This window comes from Etheostoma spectabile, chromosome 3 (assembly GCF_008692095.1).
Source record: "Etheostoma spectabile isolate EspeVRDwgs_2016 chromosome 3, UIUC_Espe_1.0, whole genome shotgun sequence".
Classification (NCBI taxonomy): Eukaryota; Metazoa; Chordata; class Actinopteri; order Perciformes; family Percidae; genus Etheostoma; species Etheostoma spectabile.
Window position 1 is genome coordinate 32,154,889 of NC_045735.1, and position 22,550 is coordinate 32,177,438.

At 43.6% G+C, this 22,550-nt stretch overlaps 1 protein-coding gene and 1 long non-coding RNA gene across 2 annotated transcripts in view; one reads left to right on the top strand and one right to left on the bottom strand.

The window, feature by feature from the left end:
• LOC116676769 (uncharacterized) overlaps positions 1–22,550 on the bottom strand; it is a 614,404-nt gene that overhangs the window by 456,086 nt on the left and 135,768 nt on the right. The gene's annotated exons all lie outside the window — the stretch shown is intronic.
• LOC116676607 (seizure protein 6-like) overlaps positions 1–22,550 on the top strand; it is a 317,474-nt gene that overhangs the window by 198,110 nt on the left and 96,814 nt on the right.

The window sequence follows — 22,550 nt, forward strand, 5'->3', positions numbered from 1 at the left end:
TCTGCCCCGCCTCCCCAGACTCGTAGTTTCACTGAGGTTGCCATGCTGAGGTTTAATGCACTCAAAGCTTGCAGGTTAACCAAGACACCAGGGGCTTTTTAATTGATCTCTGAGCGATTTGCACTGTTCCATTGCCTCATTCAGTAGCTGGTGCGCGGTTTCCAATTTCCAATCTACCGATTCTCTGCTCTCTCCGGTATCCCTTTCCGATTCATTCTAACCACCCTCCAGCGGAGGCGCTAAGGAGGGTAAAAAAAAAAACAGGAGGGGTCGCTTTCTTTGACTCACTGCATCGATTCTCTCGTTTAGGGAAATTACATTAGAAACCGCTAAAAATAACACTACCCTTGGTGTTCCCTCCACCGGACTTACCCACACTCCATTGTCGTAGAGATTCCTGCTCACAATTGCTAACGCACAGTCCAACTCACCGCCTCTCTTCCAATTGGTGCAGCCCCCCCTCTCTTGCTTGAATAACTCCGACGTTGCACGGCCGCTGAACAAGCGACAAAGGGTAAACGCCGGCCCCACGATCCTCGGCCCTCCGTAACGTTGCAGTTAGCAGGGTTCGCATGGCAGCGTTAGCAACCACCAGTCAGATTACTTACTGGCTGTGTCTCAATTGGTTTTTGCGGGTAACCAACTCAAGTACTCTAGCTATATAATTCAATGTGATCGACAATGTTAAATGACATAAATGTCCGTCAGTACAGTCAAAAAAATTACTGGAGCTAATGCTTACCTGCTCGGAGTAATAGCCAACTCTGTGTCCTTTTGGCTCTAAGCTATCTTCCATCTTTCAAACCTCCAATCTTTACCCGGGTTTTTAACATCTATGGTCCGAACTGTTAGAAACACCGGTTATTTTGTAGGTTGGAAGAATCCTGTTAATCGTGTTCGTTGTTTTCTGCTTTCATGGTTTTTGCATAGTGTTACAGATGTAGCGCGCTGGTTGAGTTTTTAACGTATACTGACAACCAGCCGCTGCTGTCAACTAGGCCATTTAATACCCACCAACACAGCCAAAACAGCAAATTCCGTAACAGAACCACTTATGTCCGTTAAAGAGAAATGCTGGCTTATACTTGTCAGTAAGAAAGTAGTACACTTATGATGGTCCTAATACCTGATTGACACTGGGGGGCATTTTGGATTTATTACAGTAAAGTATATTACAAAGTAGACCGTTAGTGTTTGACCCAACAACCTACCAATCAAAATGTCACTGAAAGGAAATCATCACCAACTTTAATTTTGCTTAAGAGTGTCATTATGTAGTCATTTAATTAAATCAGTTATAGATGTCCCAGTTGAAACTTTGGGCCTAACCCCACAGTACACAGCTCGGAACGGCTGGGGACCCGCACCCGAACGGCGTTGGGGTAATTTGGTTTCCATTAAAGTCAGGTGTGTACTTCACAACCGAACGGCGGCGTCCCCGCAAGATTGGAAGTTACAAAGTACAAATCTTTTTTACTGTAGCTACCAATAGATTGCTGATATTTTTACTTTACTATTATTTTTTTTTGTGGCGACTTTTTACTTCTACTCCTTACTTTTCCACAATACGGTACGTTCTACTCCCTTACATTTGACAAATTGGCTCTTTACTTTCGTTTTGTACAATCGTTGTCATTTGGAAAATAGCGCGGCGGCCACGCGCCACACACACGCGCGCGGTGCGCGCGCCACACAGAGAAAAGTGAGAGAAATGAAAATAGACTAGCTGTCCCGGATGATAATCAGCTGATATTGTGTGTGTTGCGCTTGAGAACTGTACTTCGATACTCATTTTTCCATTCACTTTTTTTAAAGCCTGTGTTTGGTCTATAGTCTTCACTTTAAAGTTATTACTATGTTTTTGGTGGGGTCTTCACATTCGGCTAGTTTGCACGCGAGCTTAATGAGCAGCAACACTTTCAACACCATCTTTATTCTCATGAACTTTGTTTTTTTTGACCGAAACTGAGATTACTGTAATTTCAATCGACAATGTGAAACTTAGCTAGCAAGAGAAAACGTTCCCGTCTTTTTTTAACAACACACCTCTGGGGCCAAATTGAAACCAGAATCAGCTTTAAAAATCCGTCCCTAATCTCGTCCTCAACTTCACATCATTTCACTGGAGTTATCCTTGTTTGTTTACATCCAATAGCCCAGTTCAATTAAATGGATTGGGAAGACATCACTGTAAACGTTCTTGACGCAAACGACTGAAGACAACTCAACAATTCCGACCATTCTTCACAGCAAATCATTGGGCTTGATGGCCGCTAATGTTACACATAGTAGTATGGGTGGTGCTAATGTTACACATAGTCGTATGGCTGGTGGCTAATAGTAGCATACATAGTATCAGGATGCGCATGTTACACATAGTACATGGATGGGCGGCCTGGATTGAAAATGAAAAACGCAAGACATCCCATCACCGCAACCTTAGCTAGAGAGATGTTTGAGACAGTAGACATCACGAGATCCTGGCCACTTGCGGGGAACTTCTTCCTTAATGTCGTGTTAAGTCCTTCATATTTAATCCTCTTCCTTTTATTTTGCGAAGCCTATTTTTGAGCACACACATAAATGTAGAATTCATTTTTATGTTAGGGAAAGATAATTATAATCAGAATCTTATTAACCTGAGTCTGAGTCCCAGTCTCTGTCCATATAATCGTGATTTTTTTTAGGCCTATTGGCAAACATCCATTTAAAATGTAGCCCTTGCCATATAAAGACCGGTACTCTATTTCCACTGAGTTTCTACCGTCTCTTAGTAACATTTGTGTGCTCAAGGTATCTTTCGCAAGGCTACTTTTACCTTTTAAGACTTTAATTAATTTTCCAGCCTGTAACTTTGTTACTTTTAACTTGACGTAAAGAAGTTATAATACTCTTCCACTTTACCGGATTATTTTAAAACAATATCTGGTCTTCACTTAATTACGGAAATGAGTACTTTTGTTGGGCCATCTCTGTTTTGTACGCATAGATAGACAAAAGGATTACTATTGCTACCTGGGGGCAATGGGAGGGGGGGCCCCTGCCATCGTGGCTCGCAGCACTCGAAACAATCAGACATTTCCATTTTGGACCATTCATAGGTACATATCTATGCACACTACATTTGTCTGTACTTCATTAATTATGTGGACCATACCATGATCACAAGTCTATTTGTTCTTTAGTGTAAACTGTACCTTAGTCAATGAGCTTTGTCTGCTACATTCGCTCTTAACCGCTGTCAAGCGGCTAAATCAAAATGTTTCAATCGTCATTCTAATATTTAAAAAAAAAAGCGTTCACAAAATTTGACATAAACCTACAGTGACTACAGTGATGAGACTAAATGTCCTCCAGTATATAAGGACTAAAGTTCACAAAGGTCCTCCTGATCTATTAGTAACAAATAATAAAAATGCTGTTGGAAGATCTTCTCTTACATTTAGCTATAGCACTGGTCAATAGGCCATCTGTTCCGTTAACTTCATTTTCTTTAAGCTTCTAGTTTGTTTTTAAGCTTCGTATTTGTAGTCCGTTACATATAACCAGTATATTTCTGAGTGACGGGGAGTTTTGTAGTCCTTACTCGTGACCAGTAATTTCCTGGGAACGTGGAGTTTTGTATCCTTACCCGTAACCAGATATCTGGTGAACGTTGGTTTTCAGACAATGCTGCTTGCTGCTTTGGTTTTAATCAACTAACCTCCCGTTGCGTCTCTGCTCTCTCTGCCATCGGAATTTTCTTTTTAACTAGTCATGTCTTAAATATCCAGATTGGTCGTCTTAATATGTTTGTGTGCATGGTCCCGGCAAAAAATCGGCAATCTTTTTCAGATATTTTTGTTTTTTTCCGTTAGCGTTGCGCTTGCGTTAAGGTCCGCGGTAACCATACCCTTTGTACAGTCCCCCACCCTCCCCTGAACCAATCGCTATCCAACTTTAACCACTTCCTCCAATGCAAGCTTGCTTCGCGGGCCGTTGTTGGCGTGGCCCGTAAAAGTCAGTGGATTGTATTTCGGCAGGGCTTCGTAATTTAATCAGCATGAACCTTCAGGTGATACAGTACTGTTGATAGCCGTCTAAAACATGGGGAAATGCAATTCCAGTGACCTGCCTTGAAACAACGATATCCTTGTTAAGGTCGTTGCCCGTGAAAATGCTTATGAATCGCACTGCTTATGTGTCGAAGAGTTTCACACTTGGGCCAATGGGGATCAGAGCGGGTGGATTCCATGTACAAGCAAAACATAGACTTCACGTAAAGCACGCCAGCAACCCGCCACGCTATTTCTGCTCCACCGTACTAGCAACAATGCACGCTACAACACTAGATTTAACATGGGAAATCGACAGCAACAACCACGCCAGCTGACCTATCGACCGTTTGTGTCTTCTAACTCTACTACACCAACACTCCGTGCTGAAGCGACCGTGACAAACAACAATTCATACAGTCAATGACGGTACTGAAGAGTTTTTCCAGACATGCAAAATAAATCCAAGTCAGGCGTGTACATCATTTACCTTTGAAGACCAGACCAGATAACTTGGCTAACTTTGGATGGCGCCATATTAAATAAAGCCTATCAACAGAAGTCCAAAAATGGCGTGGTTTTGTAATTATGTGCGAGACGATACACTGAACCAGACAACAACTCAAACAGCTGACTTGCATGTGCGTGTATCGTTATAATTGTAAGGACACTCCTGCTGTAAGGCCTTTCTCCTCCTCAATGCAAATCATGTTTTGTTTAGTTTAGATAAGAATTGTTTTCCAAGTATAATTCAAAAAGCTCATGATAACACAAAACTGAACAAAAATTGGTCCCTTTGGAAGACCTGAAAATACACACATAGATACACCACACCAACCCAACCCACCACAACACACACACACATTCCCCAACCCGCAAAACACTCATACACACTGCTGTATACTCTCTCTCCATGATGAGTCCTCCACAAAACTGACACCCATCCATCTAGCATCGCTTCTCTCTCCTCTCTCTCTCTCTCTCTCGTTTCTTTGTCTTTTTGGTCTGTTTTTAACCGACTGTTAATTTTGTGTTTACCTGGAAGATTACTGTATATTTCACTTTTTTTGTCCATCGTAAATTTGGTCTTCAATTTAATTTACATTGGTATAAAATAAAGTCTTAAATTTAATTGTTAATCCCTGTTCCACCTTGATCAGATGCAGATAATTCTGTACTTGCTCATCGCCCTAGTGTAAATGTATAGGTTAAAACAAGCGCTATGCAAACCAGCTGAATCTAGTAGTAGTGGTTGAAATGCGTACTAAGGGACTATCGTTGTCAACGTCCCATGGATATTAAAATCACCTATAATCAGTATTTGTCCTGATTTAAGACTACAACATACAACCAAAAAAACCCTGTGAGATTCAGATAAAACTTCAGACTCTGGTCCTAGAGGCTCGTTTAATTACACAAACAAATGTACTTGGCTGTAATTTTTTTTTTTGCTTCCATTATGTATTTGACGATAATCACAGGAGCGTTCCAACATTTGGATTTAAGTTTTAGAGGAATAATTAACACTGAATCAAAGATGGCTGCCGCCCACCCCCCCCCCCCGCCCCCCCCCCCACCCCCCCCCCCCCCCCCCCCCCCCCTCGTCCTATCCTCTATGAATTGAGTATTATTCTGCCTGGGAGAGTGGCCTCTTAAGACTACATGTTTCTTCATGCCCAGCCAGGGTTTCATAAAGACCACAAACAAATAGATCAGTTTTGTTATCTGATATCACAGAGATCTAATATTTACTATCCACATCTAATTTTCTTTCGTTCTAATCTTGCAGTAGGCCTTTAAGGCATGAGGAGGTTGTTAGGACAGCCCCTCTTTTGTTTCCTTGCTTTAACCAATCGGAGTGGGGGTGGGGGCGCGAGACTTGTCACCATAGTTTCTAGTACTGGACCCCAAAGCGACCAAACAGTAAGTTGGAATACAAGGGGATAATTTATTTGTGTATGCCTATGGAAGTGTTAAGTCCTATTCCTTGGGCATTGGGTGAATAGGCAGGCTGGAGGGTGGTGCAGATCCCAGAATGCATCTGTGAAGTTGTCGCCAGCAGCGTGTTAGTTTTCTATCCAGAGGGGGTCAACTGTACAACAGAGGACAGGACAGTTAGCCGACCCGCATAAGACTTTCAAACCTATAGACACAATAACAAGAGTCCTTCCCGGTTAGGCTAAGGTCCGCAGGGAACGGAGGTCTGGTCACGGCTTTGTATTGAGCATGGGGGATCCTCAGACCGGGGGGGGGGCTGATCACAGATACCAGCAGATGTGTAGTGGGAATCCAGCAGGATGTGTTTCAGGAACTCAGGACCCAGACTTCGGTTATTGCAAAATCAAAACAGGATCCAGATATGGAGCATGCAAAAGACTCAGGCATCAATACAACCAAAACTACTGGAAATCAGAGGATTTTAATGATTATTGCTATACCAAACGTAAACTGATAACGGATCTGACCAATAATGCAGACCTTCACTCCTACCAGATAGGACCTTACATTGGTGAGGAAAACCCGGGGTGGGTGCAGTTTAGACGCCACACTGTCCCCTGTCTCCAGTTTTCAGGTTTTGTCTTTGGAGTTTCCCTCCCCCAGCCACTGTAACCCCCCCATTACAAACCCATGAGCTGTGGGTTTCATTCTTCCTCCGTCCCAACCGTTCTGGTGGACATCCACACCTCCACCTGCGCCCCCCCCCCGTTGGGGTCTTCACGATTGACCTATAGCTGGGGCTATTACCCAAACTGGGGGCATGGTGACGGGCACAGGAGGCGTTCCACGCACCCGATGGGCCTCATGGCCGCGCGCGGGCTGCGGGGGCCCACTGCCTGCCTCCGGATCCCTTACATCTTCGCCTGGCACCACAAGGGACCAGTGTCCCAGGTGCCACGCGAGGCGGGGGTACCAAGTCTTTGGCAGTGGGAGAGACTTGTGACCGGCGGAGGATCCGAACACACATCGCTCCTTTTTGTCCTAACACGGCTTTCCGGTGGCAATCTGGCAGTAGCATGTTACATGTATCATTCCAGCTCTAACACTCCAACACTACGCACTGACCATCACACACGCCCTGTGACAAACATAACACACACACCCAACACACACACACACCACACACCGCAAAACGCAACACATTCACACAGACATACCGCAAACAAACACACGAGACAAGACCACCTGTACCCAACACACATAGACTACCACAACCATAGTCACACATACACCAGAAAACACGACATACAGCACACAACACATAATATACACACAACAACACAGGACAGAACACACACACAAACAAAAAAAACACGATACATCCACACACAAAACCAACTAGACACACACACCACAACACTAGACAGACAGACACACACCACCCCCATATCCGAGACAGACACACACACCGATACAAAGAGACTGCACACAACACGCAAACACACACACACACACCAACAAAGAGACTCCAAATCACACACCGACCGGATGCCACACACCAAACACCACCACAAAACAAACACAGACACAAGACAGACACACAACAGGTTGTCCGCGGGTCCTTAAAAGTCTTAAAAGTCTAATCACGTTTCCTAAAATTACGGCTTCAAAAGCGTAAATTGCCTTATTCAGATGGTAGTCTTAAATAGTTTGGTCATGTCACGTGCGAAAATGCAGGCAATCTTTTTGTCGCATATTTTTTCCCGTAAGACGTTTTCGCTGCGTTTGTCGCGGTAACAGACCCCATTACATGTCCAATATCCCTGACCAATCGCTATCTAACTTAACCACTCAACCAATCAAGCGCTTCGTGGCGGGGTTGCCGTAGCCGTATCAGTGGATTTTTAATTTTGCGGGAGTCTAATATACAGCATGGCGGTGATACCTTAACTGTTGATAGCCTCTTAGAAACATGGGGACTGCACTTCAGTGCCAAATGGCTTGAAAACAACATATTCCTTGGTCCCGCCGTGGGCGCTGGGGCCTAATATTCCTTCTTCCCCAATGGGGCCTTCGCCCCCTGTCGGCGCTCGGCCCTAATTACTATTGCTTACTTCTGGGGGCAATGGGGAGGGGGGTGCACATGCCATCGTGGCTCTCAGCACTCAAAAGAATCATACATTTCCATTTGGGGCCATTCATAGTTACATATCTATGCCACTGCTGTGTCTGTACTTCATTAATTGTTGGACAATACCATGATAAACCCAAGTCTATTGTTCTTTAGTGTAACTGTAACTTAGTTAAATGACTTTTCTGCTAACTTAGCTTTTAAACCGCATGTCAAGGCTAAATGCAAAATAGTTTCAATCTTCATTTCTAAGATTTAAAGCGTTCACAAAAATTTGAACATATAAACAAAAGTGACTAAAGTGAATGAGACTAAATGTCCTCCAGTATATTAAGGACTAAAGTTAACAAAGGTCCTCTGATCTATTAAGTAACAGAATTAAATTAAATGCGTTGGAATATTTTCCTTAAATTTAGCTATAGCACGGGTCAGATAGCATCTGTTCCGTTAACGTTCAGGGTTTCTTTAGCTTCAGGTTGTTTTTAACTTCGGTTTGTAGTCCTTACATGGGGAAAACCATTAGATTTCTGGTGAACGTGGATTGTATTCCTTACATAGTAACCAGTAGATTTCTGGTGAACGTGGTTTCAGACATGCTGCTTGGTTTTAATGCAACTCCCGTTGCGTCTTGCCATCGGAGATTTTTTTTTTTTTACTGTCAGTCTTAAATTCAGATTGGGGTAGGTCTTAAATATGTTTGTGTCATGTCACGGCAAAAATGCAGGCATCTGTTGTCGAATATTTTTTCCGTTAGCTTTGCGCTGCGTTGCCCGCGGTAACATAAGCCCATTTAATGTCCTATCCCCCGACCAATCGGCTATCCTAACCTTAACCACTTCAGCCCCAAACAAGCTGCTTCGTGGGCGGGGGTTGGCGTGGCCGTAGTCATGAGATTTAATTCGCGGGGTTCGTAATTTAGCAGCATGCAGGTGATACAGTAAATTTTTGATAGCCGTCTGAAACATGGGAAATGCAAGTTCAGTGACAAGGCTTGAAAACAACGAGTATCCTCGTTAAGGTCGGTGCCTGAAAATGCTTATAAGCGAACTGCGTATGTGTCGGAAGATTTTCAAACTTGGGCCAATGGGGTCAGAGCGGTGGGAATCGCATGTACAAACAAAAAAACAAGACTACGTAAAGGCACGCCAGCAACCCCCATCGCTAGTTTTTTGCTCCACCGCTAGCAACGATGTCAACGCTACAAAAACTAGTGTAACGATGGGAAATCTACAGCAACAACGCCAGCTGACCTACGAGCAGTTTGTGGCTTAAACCCCCAAAACCCCCCGGGCTGAGGACCGTGCAAGAAAACAATTCATACAGGTCAAATGACGGGACTGAAGAAGTGTTCCAAGCAATGTTTCCAGATCAAAGGCTTGTACAAAAATTTACCTTTGGAAAAGACAAGCCAATACGGGCAAATTTTGGATTGGCCAATAAAAAAAGCCCATACAAAATCCAAAAATGCGTGGTTTTTTAATTTTTCGCAGCCTAAACCCAAACAACCCAAAACAAAACAGCTGGCTTCTGTGCGTTTCTTTAAAATTGGGGTAAGGACACCTGCTGGGAAGGGTTTCCCTCAAATGCAAAGTCACTTTTTGGTTTATATTATTTATTTAATTTTTTTTCCCAAATTTATTAAAAAAGCTAGTAACTAAAAACTTGAAAAAATTGTCATTTGGGGAACCTGAAAACACACACATAGATACACACCACAACACACACACACACCCCACTTTTCCCACATTCCCCACCGCAAAACACTCTACACACTGCTGCTACCCCTCCATGGTCCTCCAAAACGCAACCCACCATCGAGCTCTCCCTTCTCTCTCCTCTCTTCTTCTCTCTTTGTCTTTTTTACCAAGGTTAATTTGTGTTTACTAAAGATTCTGATATTTCCACTTTTTTTTTTTCCATCGAAAATTGGTTTTAAAAATTTTAATTTAAAATTGGTATTAAAATCAAATTTAACTTTTAATACCTGTACCCCCCGATACGATGCAGATAATGTTTTACTTGCTCCCCTAGTAAAAAGAATGATGGGGGGTTAAAACGGGGCTATGCAAACCAGTGATCTAGTAGGGGGTTAAAGCAGACAAAGGCTATCGTTGTCAACGTCCACATGGATATTAAATCACCTAAAATAAGTATTTTGTCTGATTTAAGGACACACCAGAAAACAACTGGGGAGAATTCAGAAAAAACTTCAAAATCTGGTCCTAGAGCTCGGTTAATTAAAACAAATGTAATTGGCTGAAATTTTTTTCCATGAGGGGAGTTAAAGATTATACAAGGCTTTCAAACGATTTAGATTTAGTTTAAGGAATATTAACAAGCTTGAATCAAAGATGGCTCCCCCCCCCCCCCCCCCCCCCCCCCCCTCGCCCCTTACCTCTATGTTTAAAGTATTATTCGACTGGGAGGAGTGGCCTCTTTAAGACTAACATGTTCTTCATGGCCCAGCCATGTTTTCGAAAGACACACATATCAGTTTTGAGTATCGATATCAGACAGAAGCAATTTAATAGTCCACACTAATTTTCCTATTCTGTTCTATCATTGGGCAGTAGTAGTTTTAAATTTCCAATTAGGTTTTTAAATACAGCCCCTCTTTTGTTTACCTTGTTTTAACCATCGGAGTTGGGGGGGGGGCGCAGACTTGTCACCATATGTCTATACGGGAAACCCCCGAAGCAGACCAGGACAAGTAAGTTGGAATAACAGGGGAGAATTTATTTGTATATGAATATGGAAGTGGTAATCCCTATTCTTGGCAGTGGTGAAATAGCAGGCTGGAGGGTTTGTGCAGATCCCAAATGCATCTTGAAGTTGTCGGCCAGCGGGTTGTGATTTCTATCCAGGGTCAACTGTAACAGGGGAAACAGGAGGCGGGTTTTAGCGCACCCGCAGAAAGACTTTCAAAAACTAGAGACACCCAAAACAAAGCTCACTTACCGGTTAGGCTAACGGTCCGCAGTGAACGGGGGTCTGGTCCCGGCTTGTATGGAGCAGGGGGGTCTCAGGACCAGGGGGGGGGGGGCTGATCACAGATACCAGCATATTTGTTAGTAGGAAATCGCAGGGGGTGTGTTTCAGGAAACTCAGGACAACAGACTTCGTTAGTGCAAAATCAAACAGGATCAAGATGATGGGGGCCATGCGAGAAGAGACTCAGCATCAATACACCAAAACTACATGGAATCATAGATTTAATATTTTGCTATAAAAAAAGTAAACTGATAACTGATCTTACCAAATAATGCAGACTTCACTCCACCCAGATAGACCTTCAGTTGGGATGATGAAACCCTGGGGGGTTCTATTAGACTCCACCTGTCCCTGTCTCCAGGGGCAGGTTTGGGCTTTGGGTTTCCTCCCCCAGCCACTGTACCCCCCCGAGTTTACCCATGGGCTGTTGGTTTTTCATTTTTTTCCTCCTTCCCCAAACCCTTGTGGTGGGACCCACCCTCCTCCACCTGCGCCCCCCCCTTGGGGTCTTCACTATTACCTATACTGGGGCTATTTACCCATAACTGGGGCAGTGGGTTTTCGGGGATCAGGGCGTTTCCCTCAAACCGATGGGCCTGCATGCCGCGTCCTGGGCCCACTGCTGCTCCGAGATCCTGTACATCTTAGCCTGGAACCACAAGGACCAGTTCCCATGTGTGCCACGAGGGGGCGTTTTACCAGGTCTTGGCAGTGGAAGGCTATGTACCGCGGAGGATCGACACACACCATCGGCCCTCTTTTAGTCCCTAAAAACAGGGCTGTCCGGTGGCAGTAGCTGGAAGTAGCATGTACATGTAGCATTTACAAGCTCTACACTCCAACACTACTGCACACTGACGCATCACACGCCCTGTGAGCAAACACAAAACACACAAAACACCCCCACCACACACAACACCGCACACCCACGCACACATGCACACGACAACACGCAAACAACAACACAAGCAGACACACTGTCCACACCCCACATAACTAACCACAAAACCCTATACCCCACAACACACAAAAACAAGACTACATGCACACATCACAGATACACACAAAAACACAGACAAACACACACAAACAAAAAACACGAGACCCCAACACACACAAAACCACAGAGACACACACACACATCACTAGACAGACAACCCCACACCCCACAGATACTAGACAGACACCCCCACAGATACAAGAGACATGCACACAACAAACGCACACACACACACACCACACCAACAAAGAGACCAAAAACACACCCAGACACGAGAGTACACACACTCAAACACACACCCACAACCAAACACAGACACAAGACAGACACACAACAGGTGGCCGCGGGTCCTTAAAATCTTAAAAGTCTTAAATCACGTTTCCAAAAATTTAAAGGCCCTTAAAAAGCATAAATTGTCTTAAATTCAGATTGGGTAGGTCTTAAATATTTTGTGTCATGTCACGGCGAAATGCAGGCAATCTTTTGTCGAATTTTTTCCCGGTAGGCTTTGCGCTGCGTTGTCGCGGTAACAAACCCCATTTTACATGTCCTTTTCCCCTGACCAATCGGCTATCCTAAGTTTAAACCCCATTTCAACCAATCAAGCTGCTTCGTGGCGGGGGTTGGCGGTAGCCGTAGTCAGTGAGATTTGTAATTTTGCGGGAGTCGTAATATCGCATGGCAGGTGATCCCAAACTGTTGATAGCCGTCTAGAAACATGGGGAAAGGAAAGTTCAGTGACAAATGGCTTGAAAACAACGAGTATCCTGGGTTAAGGTCGGTGCCTGAAAATGCTTATGAAGCGAACTGCGTTATGTGTGGGAAAGATTTTCAAATTTGGGCCAATGGGGATCAGAGCGGTGGGAATAACACGTACAAAGCAAAAAAAACACAGAGACGGGTGTAAGGGCACGCCAGCACCCCCCGCCATCGCTAGTTTCTGCTCCACCGCTAGAAACAATGCAACGCTACAAACGCTAGATGTTTATGCGGGAAATTTACACAACAACGCCAGCTGACCCTACAGCCCTTTGGGGCTCTACGCCAACACTCCGAGCAGAGGGGACGGGGGGGGCTGAGGACCGGACAAGACATAATTCATACAGTCAAAGACGGGACGGAAGAAGTGTTCCAAGCAATGCTTCCAGATTAAAGGCTTGTACAGTCATTTACCTTTTGGAAAAGATAACCAGATACGTGGCTAAATTTGGATTGGCGCCATATATCAAAAAAAGACCTCATCACAAAATCCAGAAATGCGGTGTGTTTTTTTAATTATGTTTCGACGAACCAGACAAACCAAAAACAAAAAGCTGACTTGCATGTGCGTGTATCGTTATAAATTGGTAGGACACTCTTTGGGAAGGCTTGCTCAAGGGCAACGTCCTGTTTTGTTTATTTTTAGTATATGAATTGTTTTCCAAGTTTTTCACAAAAGCTCAGAGTAGACATCAAAAATTGACAAAATTGGTCACTTGGAGACCTGAAAACACCCATATGACACACAACAAAACACACTCACTTCCCACCCCGCAAACACTCTTAAAACCCTGCTGTCTACTCCTCTCTCCATGATGAGTCCTCCACAAACCCGCAAAACCCCTCCATCTGAGTCCTCTCTCTCTTGTCTGTTAGGCCCCAACATATAAGTCTTTTCATTTTCAAAACAGCTGGAATTGGCATTTAAATTTTTATTTTGTTTTAAAAGGAACAGTGTTTTTTTAATATTCACTTGTTATTTCACTTGATGTTATAACAATTTGTTCAAGGGACCCAAATGTTCTGAAATATTGTAATATATAAATTAGGACAGCAATTACATTTTTGTGTTATGCTTTCAGATTACACACATTAAGTCAATGTTCTTAAACTCAACCGATTATTGTCCTTTTACCATACTGTTATTTTGTGTTTACTTGGAAAGATTACTGTATATTTCCACTTTATTTTTCCATCGTAAATTTGGTCTTAAATTTCATTAGAATTGGTATTAAAAGTCTTAAAAAGTCTTAAATTTAACTTGTTAATACCTGTAGCCACCCTGGACCACAGATACAAAGAGAGACACAACCACCCCACACACACACAGACACACACACACACAACACACCAACAACACACACACACACACACACAACACACACACACACACACAGATACGAGACAGAAACACACACAGATGCAAATAGACATGCATACACACACACACACTTTCACACAAAAATTTTCAACCCCACAAGTACAAATACCCCTTTCCTCACCCAAAAAAACCCCCCTGTACCCTTTTTTCCCCCTCCCCCGTTTTTTTCCCCCCTGGGCTGGGGGGATCCCCCCAACGGGCCCCTCAGGGGGGGGCCCTGGGGTCCTCTCCCCACTCCTGCTCCCTTCCCCCTTCTAGTCCCCTTCGGGCTTTCTGGGGGCCTAAAAGAGGGATGACTTTCCTCCTTCCATTTCGGGGGAAGTTCCCTCTCCAGCGGCCTGTTAAAAACCTTCTCTAAAGAGAAACCCCTGGCCCTTTTGGGGTTTCCCGGGTTCCGGGAAAATCCCCAGCGGGGGCCTCTGGGGTTAACCAGGGATTTTTTCCATTTTTGTTTTTCCCCCCTCCTCCTGTTTCCTGAGATTTTCCCTTTTTCTGGCTCATTTTTAAAATTCCTTTTTAAGCTCGTGACCCCTTGACCCGCTCCCTCTCCAGCCAGTTTCCCCCCAACTCCCCTCCACTTTTGGCCCACTTACCTTAGGGGCATTTTCCTGACCCCCCCTTTCCCTTTTTTTCAGGACCTCCCTCCCCCGCTTCCCCTGCCCCAAAATTTCCCCCTTCAGGTTTTGGGGAAAGGGAAAACAAAGGGTCCAGATCTTTTAGGGCTTTTTGCGGGTTTTTTTCGGGTTTTTTTGACCATCTTGGTTTCAGGTCTGTGTTTCCCTGGGGTTTTGGGGAAACACTTTTAAAAACCGGGCCTAAATCCGCTGGGCCCCAAAGGGGGAACCCTTTGGAAACCCCTTTCCCAAGTTTTCCCCCTTTGGGCCTTCCCCCCCCTGTTTTCGGAGAGCCCCCCCATTTTTCTCAGTTTACCTCCCGCTCTTGATTTTTGGGCCCTTTTCCACCTCCGGGGCCAACTTTCCCCCCTCCCAATCCACGGGGGTCTTACCTACCTTGAGCTTCGTCCCTCCTTCCGAATTTCCATCTTCTAAATCCCCATTTTCTTTTTCAGACCCTCCTTTCCTTTTCCCTTCCAACCTGCCCCTTTCCATTTTCCCGGCCCTTTCGGGAAATAAAAACCCTAAAGGGGTCCAGACTTTTTTTGGTTTTTTCCCGCAGCCTGTTGCGGGTTTTTTGCCCATCTGGGATTTTGGGGGGGCCTTTGTTTCCCTGGGTGGGTAGGGGAAACCCGAGCCCAGACCTTTATCCAGCGGGGGCTCTGTGGGAAGCCTGGGATTTTCCCCCGGGGCCTCCCCTTTGGGCCCCCCAACCCCTCCCTGTTTTCGGGAGCTTCCCCTTCGGGGCTCATTTTAAAACCCTTTCCAACCCTCCTGAGTTTTGAGCCCCTTTCCTCCCCAAACCCTTTTTTTCCAAACTCCAACTCCAGGGTTGGTCTTACCTACCTTGACCCTTCTGCCTCTCCTTCGAAGCTCCATCTTCTGATCCTCCATTTCCCTTTTTTTCAAAAGGCCTCCTTCTCTCCCCTTCCACGCCCCAAATTTCCCAAACTTTCCGGTCTTGGGAATAAAAAAAACTAAAGGGGGCCAGATCTTTTATGGTTTTTCGCAGCCTTTTTCGTTTTTTTCCCCACGGGGAATTTCGGGTGCTGCTTTCCCTGGGGGGGAAAGGGGACACACTGAGCCAAAACCCCTTTATCCAGCGGGGCCCTTTTGGGGGGAACCCTTTGGGTTTTTGGTTTTTTCCCCCCGGGGGCCTCCCCCCTTTTTTAAAAGGCTTCCTCCATTTTCCCTTCTCTGCCCTGCGCCCCGTGGGGCCCTCTCCATCCCCGAAACCTTTTCCAACCCCCCCCCCATTGTTGGTTTTCATTTACCTTGAGCTTCTTCCTCTCCTTAAAAACCCCAAATTTCTCTTTTTTCCCACCTTTTTTTTAAAGGGCCCCCCTCCCTCCCTTAAACCCCCTTTCTTTTCCCCTTCGGGTCGTAGTACCGAAGGTCTGCTTTTCCCGATCAAAAACCATCTCCCCCCTGAAATTTCTGTGTTGGGGCCCCTTACTTGCTGCCCTCTCTTGCTGTTGGGCGACCCTAGGGGCTGGGCTAGCGGGTCCTCTCGGAGGGTAAAGTAAATTTCCCCCCCTCAGTTTCCCTTTTTGGGGGGAGCGTCCCCTCGCCGTCCTTCGCCACGCCGAAACCTGTTCTTTCAAGGAAACCCAAAGGTGGAAACCTTCGGGGTTTCCCGTCTCTCCGGATTTAAAGTCCATGTTTTTCCTTTTTTTTCTTTCTCTTGTTGCAATGTGACCTTTAGTTTGTCAAAGCCCAACTGTCTCTGTTTACAAAACTGCTTTTTGAGTGAATTTTCAGAACCCCTGGTCCCAGAAAATTTCATGGTCTTTATAACGACCCCCAACAGTTTTCTTATTTTTTTCCCCCAATCTAAAGGGGTTATAATTGTTTCCCCTTTTTGGCTGTAAATTCTATTGTTTCTAGGGGCCCAACCATTTTTTTTTTTTAAATAAAATATAATTTAATGATTTCTTGTTTAATCCCAAAATTTTGGAAAAGAAAAAAACATTTTAAAATAAAAAAAGGAAAATTAAAAAGGGAAGGTTTCCCTTTTTGGACAAGTCTTTTACAAAAAAAAGTACCGCCAAGTGGGACCCTTTTTTTTCCTCTAACTGCTTTTATTTAAAAATTTGGGCTTTTCCAAAATAAAAATAAAAACATGGTTTGCCCCCCCCCCTTTTCTGGCATTTCCAGGAAAAAATGAAAAAGTGGGGAAAAAACTGCAACCCTGTTTTTATCCCTCCCAAAATTTAAAATAAAAAAAGGAAAACTTTTTGGGACCCTACGGGGTCCTCTTCCGGGTTTTAAACAGAGAATTTAACAAAAAATTTTTCAGTTCCCCCCCCCCCCCTTTTTCCCCGGGCTACACCAAAACGGTCCCCCTAAACCCCTCTAACGGGCAAAATTTGCCTAGCCCCTGCGGGTTCTCTAGTACAAAAATGTCTTTTTTACCCAAATTAAATCCCTTGGGAAAGGCACTGACTCAGATCTGGATTTGGGTTTCCCCGTCATTTGTAAAGGCTCCCCCCCACTGCTCCCTTGGTTCATGGGTTTTAAATGAATGTAAAATAAAAGTCCCAGGGGGCCCTTTACCTTTTGAGGCAGTGATTTTGGGGATCTTTTCCCAAATATGTTTTCAGCGGGTTTGGCACTCTGAATTGCCCCCCTTTTTACTCAGGGTACTCAATGAAAACCCCAAACTTTACTCGGGGTCTAAAACTGTACTCATTTTACTGCTTGATAATGGGAAAAGATTTGGGGATTTTTGAGCGCTGAATGGTTTTTCCCCTGAAACAAAATGGAAATAACGGTACAAATCCTTTGTTACTGTACCCCGAAATTTTTTCCCGGATATTTTTACTTTACATTTATTTTTTGGGGCAATTTTTTACTTTTCTACTCCTTCCCTTTTAATAACAAAAATATGGGTACAAAATTTCAAACCCTCCTTACATTTTACAAAATTGGCTCGTTACTTTCGTTTGTACAAGAGGTCGTCATGTCGGAAAATAGCGCGGACACGCGCCACACTACCGCGAGCGGGTCGCGCGCCACACAGAGAAAAAATGAGAGAAATGAAAAGTAGACTAGCTGTCCGGAGGATAATCAGCTGAGATTGTGTGTGCGTCTTTGAGAACTGTAAGTCGTATAACTCATGTTTTCAGTTCACTTAAGCCTGTTTTTGGTCTATAGTTCTTCACATTTAAAGTAAGTTAGCTAGTGGTTTGGTGTGGTCTTCACATGTAAGCTAGGTTGCACGTTGATCTTAATGAAGCATCAACACTTTCACCAGCTTTATTCGCATGAGTTTTTTTTTTTTTGACCGAACTTGAGATACTGTAGTTCAATTGACAAGTGGATGGAAACTTAGCTAGAGAAAAGTCGTCTCCGTCTGTTTTAACAGACACACCTGGGGCCAAGTAGGAAACCAGAATCAGCTTTAATCCAGTCCTAATCTAGTCCTCAACCTTCACATCATTTCACTGGAGTTATCCATGTTATTGTTTACATCATCAATACCATATTCAATCTAAATGGATGGGAATACATCTACTGTACGTTGCATTTGACGCACGACTAAGACAACTCAACAGATTCAGCATTAATTCACAGCAAATCATTGAGGCTTGATGGCGCTAATGTTAGCACATAGTAGTATGGATGGTGCTAATGTTAGCACATAGTAGTATGGATGGTGCTAATGTTAGCACATAGTAGTATGGATGGCGCTAATGTTAGCACATAGTAGGATGGATAGTGCTAATGTTAGCACATAGTAGTATGGATGGCGCTAATGTTAGCACATAGTAGTATGGATGGCGCTAATGTTAGCACATAGTAGTATGGATGGCGCTAATGTTAGCACATAGTAGTATGAGGGCGACATGATTGAAAATGAAGAAAACAGCAAGACATTCCCATCATCCTCGAACCTTATCTGAGAGAGATGTTTGAGACAGTAGACATCAAGAAGGACTCCTGGCCAATGTGCTGGGGAACTTCTTCATTAATGTCTGTTTAGTCATTCTATTTTAATCCTTCATTTTATTTCCAGAAGCCATATTTGAGCACACCCATAAACGTAGATTCTTTTTATGTTAGGGTGGAAAGATTAAAAATAAAACTGGATCTGTGAATTCTTACAGAATCACAACTGAATTCATATCTTGCTAATAAGTCAGAAACTTATTAACCTGAAGTCCCCAGTCTCTGTCTAATAATCATATATGTCAGGGGTCTTCAACAGGGGATCCGCGACCCCTAGGGAGGTACTGCATGGGGGTCGCGAAAGTTTTGGTTGATTAGACTTTTTTTTATATTCCCCCCCCCCCCCCCCCCCCTGCAATTTTTTCCACTAATTGAATGTCTTTAAATACAACATTAACATGAATTCACACACTGTAGTAAACAGATAAATGGAGGCAGAGATGTCTTTCAGTCATCAATGCACACATGGCGCTATAGGACCAGTTTGACATAACACAATTTTATACAATATATATATAATTAGGGGGTCCCCGCTCCATCTCGCCATCAGTTTGGGGGTCCTTGGCCTGGAAAACGTTGAAGACCCCTGATATATGTGATGTTTTAGCCTTGGCAGACATCCATTTAAAATGTAGCCATTGCCATATAAAGACCGTGTACTCTATGTCCACTGAAGTTTCTCAGCGTCTCTCTAGTAACATCTGTGTGCTCCAGGTAGCTTTCGCAAGGCTACTTTTACTTTTATACTTTAAGTAAATTTCCAAGCCTGTACTTTGTTACTTTTACTTGAGTAAAGAAGTTTAATCAGTACTTCCACTTTTACCGGAGTATTTTTTAACACAAGTATCTGTACTTCTACTTAAGTACGGAAAGTGAGTATTTTTGCCATCTCTGCGTCCCAGCTGCATCTCAGCTCCGGAGATACGCAGCAGATACGCAGAGCTTGTAATTTTGCCGGACGCTGGAGAGTTCCGTAGCAATCCGGCACCCGGCAGATAGTGCGGGACAGGAAGTTGAGCATGGAAACAAATAAAACATCCGGTTGATTTTCAAAATAAAATAGACCGTGCTCACAGCAGATCATAGTTTGCTGCACTACACGTTGAAAACAGCACAGAGTTGTTTCCTCTCTATTCCTCTGGATGGAAACAAACTGCTGTTGGTTTTAGGGTTCTATTCTACGTTAATTTGCGAGATCTTGTGCGTCCTCGTGACTTTAGGTTTTGGTCATGGCCGCAGCCGTTCCGCAACAGATCCGGACCTGGTGAATGTTGACGGACTGCAAAGCACGGAGCCGACAAGCAGCGGAGCTGAGCCGCAGCCATTCCGCATCCTTTGGAATTTAGGGGTTAATGTTTTAGGGGTCAATGTTTACTAAAGCATCAACGGTCCGTTGATGCTTTAGTTTTATGTGAATGACATTCACACTTGTCTTCTCGTTATTCTGTCTCACTGTCCTCCATTCCAACTCACACAAAGCTGCCTAGCTTTGTGTGAGTTGGAATGATGCATTTCCTAGTTCTCTTTAAATGATACAGTTCAGTTTAAGCCATCAAATTCAGATTACTTGAAATATGTCCTGATGGGTTTTATAATATATAAACTCTTTGCAGCGTTTTGCAGTCCAGAGTTGGCTGTACAATAAAGCCTCCCTCCCTCCATATAGACAATGCCCAGTCCCACAAAGGACATGACATTGTGTGTGAAATTGGATCACTCAGTGAAGGGTATTTCCCACCCACAGTGTCCTGTCCTGTAAAAGCCTGTCACGCCCAATTATTCTCAATGAAGTCTGATGAGCGAGGCGTAGATGAATCCACTCCAGTGGTTTCTTTATTGATGTCCAGGCAGAGAGGGAGATGTATGTATTTTTCATCAGTCCATGTAAAATGCAAGACTGCTAATAGACCATTTGTCATTGTTAGCAAAAGGAAATTTCATTGTGTAATAAATATAGAACATCAGCGGGGCTGTCATGACGCAGCACAGGATTTCGGAGCCTGGTACTGGAAACTGGGGCCAATGTCTGCCATAGCAACATACTTTCCCAATGTATTATGAGAATATTTGAATGCTTTTACCCTTGCGTTGTCTTCCCATCAACCATGAAAAAAACACTTTTGATGTCTTTATCTCAATGTTTTAGAAGCTTTTTAAAAGGTGTTCTTTTTTTACGCATTTGTTGGGGTGGGGGTTCATTGTTTTGGTCACTTTTTGCATAAAGGTCATCGCTCCATCTGATGTTTTGTTGCTTGTTATGACATTTTTGTCATTTTTTGGCGCTTTTTATTCTTTTTCTTTACATTTTTTGACGTTTGCTGCTCGTGTTTTTGACAGGGTTTTTTATTGTAGTTTTTGTTCCTTTTACCAATGTTTCTTTTTTCTTTTACAGTTTCGGCACTTATTTCAACGCCCCCATATCAACTTTTTTTTTTTTTACTTTGAAAATATGTCATCTGACCTGAGGACAACATGAGGGTTAAGCTTATACAGCATAACCATAGAGCTTGACACTTTCTTTAAACAGAAGTAAAAAGAGAAAATATGAATGTACTGCTACAACTACTACAAGACCAAAAGGTTATTAAAAAGGCTACTTCAGTTTTGACAATGGAGGCATCATTCTCTCTATTACATATCAGTGTATATCAAAATTATTTGGTAACTGTTATTACACAAGAAGATAATTGCATAACATTTTAAATTAAACTGTTCAGAGAATTAAGAACATTGGAAAGAGCAGTGAAATAAAACAAAACTAACTCAAGCTCTACTTACTGGCTTTAAACTTCATCACATGAGTTGTGTTTGGACCCAAGGCACTGTGGGTATTTTAAGTCCCCAGAACTATTGTTTAATTTAACTAGAAGGCTCCTTCAGCTCATTGTTGTCTGTGTTTTCCACCATGGTCTAAAGACCCGTGAAGATTAAATCAACATGACAGGCGGCTGTTGATCGCAGGGGGTCTTTTTTTAAAAAGCCAGTCAATGTTATCAAATAAAGAGAAATGCTTTTCCCTTGACCTAAAATGGTCATAATTTGATATGACTACTTCCTTGTTCTATGAATGAAACTGTGTGAAACAGGGTAATTGAAGCAGCCGTGACCGTGCGTGTTTGACCAATCAGCGACGGTCATCCCTACAAACCCCACTCTGAAGGTTCCTCCATTACCCTCCAATCCGAAACTTTTGGGTGGATAAAAAAAGCGCAGAGAAATAGAAATAGGGAGTTTTCACACTTATAGTTTCTTTGCTCTGGTCTCAATCAGTTGATCACTTCCCCTTGGTTCGGTTTCATTTCACACATCCATCCAAGCGTACCAAAATGGGTCATTACAAACCAGGGAAAGATGTTCACTCCGCTTATTCATCATAATTGTCTGGGGCGGGAGCAAGAAAGTAAATACAGGAAGAAGGTCCTGTGTTCTGGACTAGTGCTTGTTTCTTGCATCTCCATGGTCAAACCAGATCATTTCATTTAAATAATCAGACATTGTTTTTACAGAGCGACGTTACCATGTCTGCTCTGGTCACCGAGACTCTGCTCTGCCGGCGTCTGTCTCCAACTTTAGTGGCGGCAGCTACAGTTGGCATGCTCAGCCGCAACACAGAATGCAAAGCACACCTGACTACAGGAGCCACTTAGCAAACAAACCACCTCACCTAAATGAACCGCACCAAGGATGGAAAACCAACAATTGCAATTCAACCAAACTAATTGAGGCAGGTGTGAAAGGCCCTTTAACCTGA